This window comes from Ammospiza nelsoni, chromosome 2, assembly GCF_027579445.1.
Source record: "Ammospiza nelsoni isolate bAmmNel1 chromosome 2, bAmmNel1.pri, whole genome shotgun sequence".
Lineage (NCBI taxonomy): Eukaryota > Metazoa > Chordata > Aves > Passeriformes > Passerellidae > Ammospiza > Ammospiza nelsoni.
This window is the reverse complement of record NC_080634.1, coordinates 53,913,384-53,926,959: the sequence shown is the minus strand read 5'-3', so window position 1 is coordinate 53,926,959 and position 13,576 is coordinate 53,913,384.

Sequence of the window (13,576 nt, the reverse complement as noted above, 5' to 3'; positions counted from 1 at the left end):
AGATTCTACCTCTTAACACAGGAATGGCTTGCAAGAATTAGCTTGCTGTTATATTTTAATCTACATGTTCTTTTCCCATTAATAGCTCAGCCTGTGGAATCACCCTGGCAGGTAGCAGAGGGGAGTGACCTCTGTTTCCTTGCTGCCCAGCTCCACTAGGCAGCCCTGTGGTGTCTGTGCCCCCTTTGGAGTATCTCCTGTCTCAGTGTCTTCATACTGCACAAGACAGCATGCTGATGCTGAAACTAGCACTGAAAGAGTAGAAATATCTATGAAACACTACTAGGACTTAATGGAGATAATCTCCCAGATCCCAGAGCAGCACAGCAGCACCGGCACATGAGCAAATGAGGGCTTTCACAAACACTTTTCATCTTGGCTGCAACACTGTGCTGGCCCAGCAGATCTGCCACTACACAGTGAGAAAGCCCCAGCAATATGAACTGAAGCATCTCTGTGCCTTTCTGTGCTGCATGGTGTAGGGTACCTGAAATATCACGGGCTGAGCTTGTGTCTCACCACAAGGAATTTACTACAGATGAATGTTGGCAAGTGAAATACTGTTAGTGAACCCAGGAAAAGCTTTCTCCTATAAGCCAGCAAGGCAATGCAGTCCAACTATTTGGGTTATTTCCTCTGCCACAAAGTGGCTAAGAGCTGAATTTTGTCTAGCTATAGTAACATTTCTCAGTACCCTTAAATAATTACATTAATTATTTTTATGTCCAAATTGGGTAAAAAATACCTGAAATACAATATACAATTTCTTTCAAAACTCATTTGGACTAACAGTGACAGGTAATCTGGGAAATTTTACAAAGAAAATACTTTATTTTTTGTACAGTTATAGGAATAAAAAATAGAGCTAGACTTAGTTGACTGCTACTTCACTGGTCAGAGGAAAAAAGAGACTCCTGACCTGCACTCCCTTCTTCCCTGCCTCTAAAGTGCATTTCACATGAAGCAATTAAAAGATAAAATGTGTAGGCTTAGATGTCCAAAAGTTAACCTCCTTCCTAGTTCAGTGCTCCAACCAAGATACCACAAATCTATGCGCTGCTGTTTACCTCTGCTCACCAAGGAGAGCCCAGAGATTTCTGGTTTCAGTACAGCTATGGAAAGTGGAAAACACAGTTTGAAGGTCCTGAAGATGAGACCAGGTGTGGCTACACTTTGTGAGACACTGATCTGGTGATGCTCAAGCACTGGGAATAGCACGGAGACATGACAAAGTGACATGGCCCTGGCAGGCCATGAGCCTGTCAGACACATCAGGCAATCCCATGAACACAACACCTTGCTTGGACCAAGCCATGTGCAGGCCATGTCTCATGGGACAGGTTTGTCACTGGGCCTCAGCAGAGAAAGGCCCAAGGCAGGACTTGGCTTGGATTAGAAGCCAAGCTGAAGTCCATCAGGCACAGGCACTGATCCCAAAGCCACAGGGACCAGAGAAACAGATCTCTGATTAACATCAAGTTTACTAGGAAGTTTAAACATTCTCAGGGTTTGTTGGTATTCAGCAGAGGCATAGGACATGTGTTCTTTTGTCAAAGCCTTTTGTTAAGCCCATGCGTGAGCCCTGTGGACTGTGAAGGGGACCCTTGAGTTTATTCTCTGATAGTATTTAGTCTTAGTACAGTGGAGAGCAAAAGAAGAGTATTGGAGACTTGGGCAATACTCTAAAAACAACTTGATGGTTTCTTTCTAGAATTCACCTTTATTCAGAGTGACAATTTGCATTGTCTTCAAGTCTTCAGCCCAGTTACCTCTGTGTTATCACATCAGCCAGCAAAGCTGGCAACAGCTCCTGCTGGCCACATACACAGCTGTGTGAGCTTTTTGACCATGCAGGACTCTTCATAGGTCTCCTCTAGACTTTATTTCCAAGCTGCTCTATCCAATGCCAGTCTATGTATTCAAACAGTAGACTCAGTCAATTTATTTTGGAGGGAAAATACCCAATAATATTAAGAAATTTCAGGTTTTCAGAGCCAAAAGATGAATAGTGAAATAGTAAGTAGAAGATAAAAAGTGAGCTTGCTTTTTTCAAACAATGAAAATTGAAATTTTTCTAAAGCTGTTGTAAAGAAAAAACCTAACAAATAGTGCCAATAAGGATGTACAGTAAGATGGTAACATAGATACTGATTTCATCCACCCAGTCATGTGGCTAGTGGTAGTGTTGGACCAGAGGACCACATGATTTCCTTACAGCATGAAAATGAATATGACAAGAAAAGTTATGTGCTGCAGCCTTTGGTCCCAGGGTCTAGTAGTTCTTGGAAAAAGCACCATGTACTTTTTTGATTTCTCTGGAATAGCCACGATCCATCCTCCAGAGATTTGTAAAACAAGGTCATGCTGAGGACATCCCATTCCTTTCTCTATACCTTACAGAATGTGGTGAGAGATGTTTCTTACAGCACTCATGGATTATCACTTATCCCTCACATTCTCTACTCTAAACTGTACTAGACAGCTTAAAAACATCTGTGTCCAAACTCCTCCTTGGTCTATACTCCTTCATGATGAAATGGTGCCTTCAGCATCACCTCAGTACTGTGAGAGGGACCCAGAGGTGTCGGGGATCCAAACTGAGGAAGGTCAGCAGGAGTGGCAGAAGGAAAGCACTCAAACCAATAAGACACACATCCAACTTCCCCAGCTCCAGCAACAAAAAGAACTGACACATCTGGGGAAAGGAAACCCTCACAGGAATAAGAGTAATCACACCATCAGAACAAGTAATTAGCACTTCTTATTCTTATTATTTTATGAATGCTATACATCCCAGATTTTAAGATCCCAGTCCCATGTGAAAAAACTTTTGAAAAAGTTGTATTTGTTGCATACCGGTCATTAGCTACAGTACAGGGCCACACCTGAGGTATCCAAGATATTTTTTTAAATTTAAGGTTTACAGTAATGGGCAGTTTATGTTTTGTTGGGAAAGACCTGACCTACTCCATACCCCAACCATGAATCAGCCTGTCTGTGAGCCAAAAGATACTACTTCTGCTTTCTCATGATTTATCACCTTGAACCCCCTGAAACCAACAACCCCCTGAAAACAACAAAATTAACAGAGTTCAAGCCAACAGGATAAATAAAACCATGAAAACACCAAGCAGCACACTTGAGGATTTTTTCCCCATATTTTCCTATTTTGTTTCTTGGTGAAGATGTGGGGAAATAAATTTACGTTCCACTCACAACATCTACAATATAATCATTAGGAAGTGGAAAAAGACTAATCCTGTAAAGAAAGAGAAATCCTTCCCAAATGAAAAAAATAACTTGTTTGTCTTACATTGGCCCTGACACCACTTGACAATAGAGAGTTATCAAAACCCACAATACGAAAGAATCCTTTTCATCCTCAGAAATATCACCAACAAATAATCCCCGTCATATAATTTCAAATCAACACTTGCCATGAGAAATTGCCTCCCTCAATGAAGCAATGATTTTATATTACTATTATTATATATAATATAATATTATATTATAAATAGTAACATACTATTGTATATTATTAATATAATTATAACAATGATAACAATAATAATAATATCCCTTTTCCCAGGGATCTCCACAGGGGATAGGAAGAGGGATGTCAGTGCCCTGACCATATTCATGCTGTGTGTATGCTGTGCCCCTCCAGGGCATCCAACTGTAGGTGATACAGGACAAGTGTTATACCTGACACGTGCAGGTGAGCAGCAGCATGCACACAGTAGCAGCAGACTCATGGGAGTGCTGGTGGCATTGTCTTCCCTTCTACAGGAGGCAGCTCTGCAGCCTAAAATTTGGGCACATTTCTAAAGGGTGGAAACTGTAGTCAGGTTATTCTTCATGTTCTCCATGCACACAACCTCAGCGAACCATTGTATGGATTTTTCTGCAGCTATGACTCAACAGAACCATACACTGAAGGTGTAGTTCCTCACCAGTGCTCCTGAACACTGTTTCACACTGGGACCCAGAAGCCTATCTTGTCACTGCCATGACCTGGCTGGCAGCTAGTGAGGTCATGGCATCTTCCCTCCTCATCCCAGAACCAAATCCAGGAACAGAAAGCATTCTGCTCCAACAGCACTTTCCTGGCTGACCCCTGGCACTGTGAACCTTCCCTTCAGCATCCTGTGGTTGCACAACTTGACCTTTAAATATCTGCTGGGCTTAGTCAGGAGGATAATCCTGCCCCAAGCACCTCCAGCCTGCTTTCCCACAGCATGCTGAGATATCACTTGCTTTCTACATTTCATAGCTGAAAACAAGAAGGCATAAACACCACTCTTAGAAATCCCTATTTATAATGGTAGGGATTAACACGCCTCAAGACAAGTAAGAGGTATGTCAAAATTGATCCTCTCCACTATTACTGACATTCCTAAATATTAAAATACATTCTGTCAAAACTGCTAAATTTACTCATCGTGCCATGGCAAATGCATTCTCTTTACTTGTGGGTTTATGCATGCAACCACTAAGCAAGGAGCAGTAAGCAGATATCTGCTGCTTAGTGCTCTCTGTCATAAAACTTTCCAAGTTAACAGACAAAAAATGCTGTTTCCACAGAACTAATAATAATAGGTCAAAAGAAAACATCCTCTGAGCAACTAAAATTTCTAAGGAAATCTTTCTTAATCTGTGGAAGTGGAGATTACTCATAGCACTGGAAGAACTATCAAAGGTTTCACTCCCACTAGTCTTCAATATTTAAAACTGACTTCCAGGTTCCAAAAATATTAATAATTTACCTAACATCTCCTCGGAAATACATTTCCAAAAATGGGAAATTTATTTCCAGCATTTAGGGTACAGTAAATATTATGAATTCAGCACAATTTTTCATTAGTACTCATTTGCCCTTATATCAAAAAAATTGTACTATTGCTACAAGGATCTAATAAAGCACTTACACAGACAGCTTTGATGGGAATAGTCATGTGCTTAAGAAAAATGTATCCCTAAGTACTATTTACAGATAAAGCACATCTTTTCAGGCCCATTTCCCTAGCTTGTTGAAATACAACATAGCACAGCCATACAGAGCAGCAATACGCCAGTTGCAGATGCTTTAAAACAGAAAAAGCACCCCACCTATTCCATAGGATCAGTTTCATGAAGAAAAGTATCCAGTAGGTGCCCACAGAGGAACAGGCCTGACAAAGAGGAAATATGAGAAATAAAATAAGCAGAGTAAAACTGAGATTTTCAAAAGAGTTATACAACTTACATAACACAAGAGGAAATCTCACACTGTTGGGAAAATTCACCAAGTGGTTCCCTCCATAGGTGTACAAATGGGAGAGGGACACAGCTGACCTCTGACTAAAAAACCAAAAAACCTAATGAGGTGATAGAAAGCAGACAGGATACGAAAAGAGTGCTGGTCTGCAGCAGCCTCATTCACTGGGTATGAATGTCTTTGAGGTTTTGAATCACAGCTGTGGAAACAAGCTGCTGAATTTCCTCCCCTAACTCTCCCAGTAATTTTGTTATTGAAGTATAAATGTTCTGGAAGTCAGCAATAACAGCAAACTCCCGAGTGCCCTCTGTGAGCAGAGGATGCCAGTGGGAGAGAAACTGTGATTTATGTTTTCATGCAACTAAGGAGGTACAGAAATGAGCCAGGCAAACAGTGCTCAGCCTGGCTATATAATTTCTTTCTACTCTATTTCTTTCTATATCAGGAGCTGATCTACCTTATCTGAATTTTATAGCAAAAGTGAGTCTATTGACCAAACATTTTTAACTATGCTGATTATAATAGATTAAGACTCTGTGTTGCAATGCTCTGTCTGAATCAGAAAAAAAATGTTTTCTATGAAAGGGAAGACAAAATTTGGATTAATCTTTATTCCTCAGACACAGTCCATTGTTTTAAGCACCTGTCATTTTTTTGATCCTAAGGGGCATTCTTCTTACACCAGCTGGTCCAATATTATCTTGGTAAGAAAGTCACTCAAGCTCTATAAAGTATGATTTTAAATAGGGTTTTTTATTAAAGTTAAGAAAGAAAGGAAGTATACTACAGAGGTTTTTAACATTATCCACTTCTCTAAATCAATAAATACTCAGTGTAAGCACTTATGACTGCTTTGCTATGTGCTAAAAAGTGAACACAAGCTTGTAACTCAAGTTAGGCAGAAAGCATCATACAATATTTTCTTACCACCCACAAATTCACATTCTTTTGGACTGCCTTGGCTTTTCCCATGGCCACATCTTGAAAGACTCTTATATTCAAAACTTAAAGAAGAAGATTTTTTCCTCGTCCATTTCTCCTCATCCATGTATGAAAGACTTCCCCATTTTGTCATGTCAGCATCACTTCTGGCTCTGTCCCACTGTCCTGTGGAAGAGGAGGAACAAGGAGAAGTAGGGTGAAGTTCAGATGTAACTACCTCATGAACCATGAACGCAGAGAAGAGAGAGAAGCATAAGGGCTCAAGAAGCTCAGCTGAACAGGTTTAGGTTGTGGTAGCTCAAGAAAATGCTGCCTCTTTCTGCCCACCTCAGCATCATGCCAAAAGATTTGGCAGGTGCAGATGGAAACAATCCCTGAATTCTCAGTTTTTCATTCAAAAATCTGGGGTTTAGCTGAAATCATAAAGCTTTATTGGCTTTGACATACTTTCAAGTGCTACTGGAGGTTGTACAGATCACTCCACAACATCAGAAAGTCATCCTGGGAATAAAATAGGACAATTTAATTTTTTTTTTTCACTAATTTCTTCCTGGTTTTATAGCCATCTATCCCAGCAGATGTTAAGTGCCTCTAGTTGAAGGGTCAGGAAGATGATTACAAAACCTGAAGGCCTTTCTTTAGAGTCTCTATCTCCCTCCCCCTTTGATGATGAGCACATGACCCAAAGAAACACTTTTTTTCTTTCTCTGTTTTGGTAACCTTTATTTCCATCAGCTGAGGGAAAGCTTTGAGGACTTTTTAGACCCACTTTGTAGACAACAGGATATAATCACAATTTTATTTCTGGGTAGAGCTATTTTAGAGCATTAATCTTCTGAACACTTCCAGAGGTGTGTAACAGACAGTTTACACACATCAGGACACAACAGCACAGGGCAGATCTATTCTAGCTTTCTTTTCTCTTTTAAGAAAGAGGCTTATTTCTCTATAATTTATTATAATCTGTTGCCTGAATGCTGGCAAGCAACAAGACAAGCTCAGACATATGACAGTCTTTTGTGTTGTAATATTTGAACATTATTAAAGGGATGAAAAGGAGGGCAAGAAGGAAACTCCTAAATGATGGTGTGTTTGGTTCTCCTTTTGAAAACGTTCTCTGGCAGCAACACAAGAAAAGGCTGCACCCAAATCACCACCTTCAGACCCTGACTCATTCATCATAGCTGAAAAAGTCAAAAGGAGGCCAGGAGGAACAAAGAGTCAAGCTTCATCAGAGTCAGTTCCAGAAAGAATTCACATACCCTGTTGCTAGTAAATACTCGAAACAGTCAAAAAGCCTAAATTGGACTATGGAAAAAATCTGTTTCTGGTCACACAACCAGAAACACGTTGTGTTTGCTGTTTTCCTGGTGTATCTGGGGAAACTGTACCTGTAACTTGGCCCAGCTAAATCCAGTTGTCCTGCACGGCTTTGGCACTTGGATGTTGCTGTGTCATGGGGTCAGAGAGACAGTCAGAAGGCAGATCTGACTTTATCCAGCCTCTACCAGGCTCCCTGGGATTTAGAAATGGCCTATGGCTCTAGAGGTAAAACTAAAAAAATTAATTCTATCCCTAAAAATTAATACTGAACATGTCTCAGACTGCCCAGTCTGGACACTTGCCATCTGCAAATAATAACTGGGAAAGAAAAGTTTTTACCTGACAACCAGGCAGCAAATTGGAGATGCTAACCTAAGGAAAACATAGAACCACAAAATCACAGAATCACAGGATCACAAAATGAATCAGGTTGGAAGAGACCACAGTGGGGCATCTAGTCCAACCTCCCTGCTCAAGCAGGGCCATCCTAAAGCACGTCACAGGATTGTGTCCAGACAATTCTTTAATACCTCCAGTGAGGGAGACTCCACACCCTCTCTGGGCAATCTGTGCCAGCGCATGGTCACATACACTGTATAGTATAGAAGCTCTTCCTCATGTTCAGGTGAAATTTCCTGTGAATCAGTTTCTGCCTGTTGCCTCTTGTCCTGTTGCTTGGCGCCATCAAGAGCCTGGCTCCATCCCCTTGATATCTTCCCTTCAGATACTTATGGACATTGATGAGGTGCCCTCTCAATCTCCTCCATGGAAGGTGTTTTATGGTGGACTGGTTTATGGGCACGTGACAAAAAAAACCCAGCATGCTAAAATGAAAGAGACTTGAGACGGAAAAATACAAGGAGCTCAGATTTATAGTGCAGAGAAAAAACAACAAAGTTGAACAAAAAAACTCCGCATGCTGTGACAAATAGCAGAAACCAGACTCTGTGAAAACAGAAGGAAAAATAACAACTGATTACACTGCTTGCAAGAACTTGACAATGCCATCATGATGAGAGTAACACAGATAAAGATGATAAAGGAAACACAAGAAAAAAGTGGAAAATCTTTCTTTCTTAGTGCTAAAAAAATCACAGCTGATAGATATATGGATAAATCTAGAGAGATATAGCTATAGATATAGATATAGATGATATAGATAGATAGATAGATAGATAGATAGATAGATAGATAGATAGATAGATATAGATAGATAGATAGATAGATAGATAGATAGATAGATAGATAGATAGATAGATAGATAGACACAAATATAGGTATAGATACAGCATAGAATAATACTAGGTAATGACAAGAGGAAAAGCAAGTACTAAAAGAAGAGTTAAATAAAATGATTCTTCCAGAAATTGTACCCAAGCAAATGCCACCATAGGGTTTGTATTCACCCATAATCACTGTAGGAAATAAATTTATAAACTCTATCAGATATTATAGACCATATATACATACATATGTATATATAAAGACTTTTTTTTCCAAAGTGTTTTCAAGTGAAGGAATTTATGTTTTAATACTTGATTTTTTTTCTTTATAGGAAATATTTGTATGCCTAATGAATCAAAGAGGAGATAGGAGGTACCCATAAAAATACAGATCTTTTTGTGCAGAATACCCTTTGATGTACACTCTTTCTTTAGACTGTATCTGAGCACTCAAAAAGTTTCCCTCAAAATATAATCAACATTCCAGAGTAGATAGGAAAGTATCTGTAAACTATGAGAGGTATATAAAAGTATGACTAAAAGTGTCTGTGCTGCTTTCAGAGGACACGTGCCACTCTGATCTCATGTCATGTTAAATAAATTAAAATCTATAGGAACAAATGTACCATGAGTAATGTTGGGCTCATTGCCCACATTCTGTGGATTGGAAACCATTGCTTGAGACCAGTATTGCTCAGATGAAGATCTGAAGTGGCGTGTAAGATATGAGAGTGATATGATTGCTCTGTGAAATAAATGCATCAAAAGAATACATATTCTCACCATACAAAAGTATAAAGTGGAAACTCATAGGTCTATTAAATTTTTACTAAAAATACTTTTTTTTCATCTGGTTGTGAATTAAAGGCAGTATATTGTACAAGACACTTGGCAGAATTCTTTTAAGAAAGGTTAGGCTGCTTTTCATTAGAAAACATGTCAATTGACACATCTCTATAGTATTTGAACGCAGTGAAGTAGTGAAAAATAGGGCAGTGTGAGGAACACTTCCGATTTAAAATACAATTTGTGTTGTCTTGAGATTCTTATAAAGGAATAGGAACAGTGTCATTCTGGCTGAGTGCTTGACTGAAAAGGGAACAACTTGAGAGGACCCTCAAAGTAAAGAAAAGTAATTTGAGTATAAAAGCTGTTGAAAGCTCACAATAAGGAGCCAAGATAGGACATGCCCTGCACCAGAGAGCTGCACACTTAATGATTTAGGAGAGGTTAAAATAGTTCTCCTCAGAGTTCTGTAATTATAAAATTGTTATAAAATTGGAGACCAAATTAACCAGTACACATGGGGATATTTGCACTTTCCATCTTCTACCTGGATTTCAAGAAAACAGCAAAGACAGAGCTATCACTTCCCCAGGTGAGAAGGCTTCTGCTAACTGGGTCTTGGATGTGATCAGTAAATTATAGTATAATCAGTAAATGATAGGAAGTAATAAATTTTCATCTCAAACATTACTAGGGCAATATTAAAGCCAGTAGTCAGTCTAATGACACATTAATTGGGATAACAAGTTTTCTCTATGTACTTCTTTCCCCTCTTCCTATTTCCCAGATTATTACAGAGCATTTATTCAAGCCTGTCTTTTTCCATAAGCAGCAAAGGATGGGACATGCATGTGTCATTAGCTGTAAGACTTGGAAATGAAACATTTGGAAGTGCTAATAAGCTCTCAAGCTCTCTAGCTGTGCCCCTAACCCTAGAGCCAGTGCTCTAAGAGGGGAGAAACAGATGCTTCTCTTCCTGTTCTCCTTCCAGCTCTCCGTGTGGTGATAAGAAACTTGGATATATTCCCCAGTGAGAGCTGCAAGGTCATCCAAGAGATGAGTGTGGGTGTGAACTGTGCTCTGTTCTCCTCTGCTCGGCGTCCGGCAGTGATGTGTGCTGTTTGTGCTCTGACTGGAAGGATGCTACAGAGAAGCTGTATCTAGATCTAGGTCTGATTTCAGCCTAAGGAAGCTGCAGAGAACACACTTTAATGTCAGGTCTGATGTGGTTCAGTGGACAGCAGGAATATTCTTCAACATAATGGATGTGAGTATACATGACAGAGGAAGAAACTAAATCAAACAAACCAACCAAACAAACAAAAACAAAAAAACAACCTTGAAGTGCAGACTGGATAGATCTTTCACTACCAAATATTTTATAACCTGCCTTCATTTAATAAAATCTGCAATGTAAAAAGGAAAAGTCAATTAAAAGCACAGTCAAGTCTCCTCAAAAACGACCAAAATTCACCTATGGCTATATCTTCATCTATTTTCACCAAATTTCAGGGCAACTAATGAAAAATGACTACTCATGATAGAAGGTCTGAGCAATGAATCTATCTCACAGTCTGGCAGGTCCTCAGCTATCTGAAGACATGATGTACCTAGTTAATGCAATGTACTGTTCATTGGAAACAGTGAACACACTTCAAAAATTGGAACCAGCTGTCATAACCAAGAAGCAAGATAGACCCTGTACTGCTCTGAATGTAAACACCTAGGAGCCCATATTGTGCTCACATCAGAACTTTCAATGGCAGCTGCATTTGCAGTATGAACATCCATAATGCATCCGTAATCATAGAGTCAAAAACAGTCTTTAGCTAGTCTTCAGTAGAGCACGAAAAGAACTTTGATCCCTTCTAAACAACTTTTTTTAAATAGGAGTAGGATTTAATACTAACACCTTCCTTTTTTCCTTCCTACACTGTAATTCATCCAGAGTGAAACAGAATTAAGCACCAAATCTCAAAGGACATGGAAATTATTTCCTTTAGAATACAATGTATCCCAGAGATTCAAAACATTGCTCTTTGAACTTTTAAAAAAAGTTTCTTAAGCCAGTTCTTGGAAACTGATAAACCAGAAGACCCCAGAGCCTACATCTGCCATCTGCACAAATTAGGAATTACTCAATCACTGAAACTGAGATCATCAGAGCAGCAGAAGTGAGAGCGCCTGTGTTGTCCATTCTCCCTCTCTTCTTCCCCTAAATCAAACCTACATTGAGCACAGGGGCATACATATAAAGCCAAACATACTTCTACATAATGACTCTTCAAGGAAAAATTATGAGCTTCCAATGAAATACATTTTTACTTGTTTCTTTTTTCAGTCTATGAGCATGATTATTTTGCTCATTTTTGGTATGGCTTACTCATAATTCTGTATTTGCCTAATAGCATGCAAGTTTGATAAACAGCATGCTAAAACACAGCCAGATGTTTTCAGAGGCAGCCCGTTTTTGAATAATTCCAGCGGATAAAGGTGGTGTAACTGCACTTCTTCCTGTGGTGGGCGAAAAGAGATGGTAGTAGTTTGGACAAGAGCCAAAATCTAAAGAGGGAGGGACATTCCAGGGAGCAGTGGGGAAAGATGATAATTATGAGAGCCCTCTATTATCAATTAATTTTGAAATACCAAAAAAAGTTATGTGGGACTAGGGAAAACAGAGGAGGTCTTTCCCTGGCATTTTCATGGCTGATCAGGTGATCTGCACCAGGGGGACTTGCACAATCAGTTTTAACTTACCAGCTCTTCCAGAAATCCCTTCATATACACACAATCATGTGGCACAAATCACAGTTGGGTGTATGGCCAAACTTAGAGATCTCCCCTTCCTGCTGTTGGTCAGGCCAATCCACACATTATTTCACATTAGGCTTATCAAGTTATTATACTGCCTATTTCAGCTACTTTCCTTGCTCTTCAGGATTTTCAGTACTTACAATAACTCCTGCATTTCTGTTTTGCTGCATTAACTAATGTTCCATGGCTTCATGCCACTATCCACTGCCTTCAGCTCTACAGAATTTAGGCAAAGCTGTCCATAGAAGGCAGCCAGAAGAATAAATCATAAACCACATTACATTTCATATAGTGGAGTTAAATAATTTCACTGCTACCAGGAGTATTCTCATTATTTTAAACAAGAAAAGAAGCAAGGATGTACAAGTAAAGCCATTTAGTTTCTCTTAAATTTTTTGATATTTACATAAAACTCATTATTGGGCAACCCAGTTCACACCTTAAATTCAATTGTCTAAGAATTCTTTCCTTTTTAAATGCCTTTGGCTGCTGTGTCCTTGAGACCCATTCAAGACATTTTTATGACTTCTTGGTTTTTATATTGGGTTTGTCATGGCACACTAAAAAATGGGGGTTTTGTGTGATACACAGAAAGTATGTTCCTTTCTCTGTCTAAATCAACAGACTACTGCAGTCCTATATTCAGCCTGTAGCACAAACCCATCCCTTTCCTAGTTCTTCTATCCACCTGGTATGGCAGCCTGCTGAATAGCTCAGGTGCAGTAGTGGCATTCAGCAATGAAGAACATACTATTAAGGGAAAGAATTTGGGAGGATAATGTGATGGGAATTAATTTGGGAGGATATTGTGGTAGGAATTAATGCTCACTGGAAGAGATGAAAATGTACTGAAAGAAAATTGCTGAGTTAGGGATCCTGAAGCATGGAAAGAGAAGGCTGTTGGAGGATAGAAAAGAATCATCCCACTACATACAGGGACCTGTCTGTATTTTCATACTATTGAAGCAAGTATTAATACTCCTATATAGTAATACTGAGAGAAGAAATAATAGATTATATGAAGGCTTTATGAAGACAAAATTTAAGTATTACAGTGATTTGAAATCATGTGGTTTCAATTATGGTTCCATACAAATTCATAATGGTTTCCATTAGTAATTGGAAAGGAAGTAAAAAATGCACCATATTGTCAATCTGGCCTTCAAACCCTGTCAGCAGAAAACCCACACAGACTTCAGTTTAAACTCAGCGAACTAAATTCACCCTCATT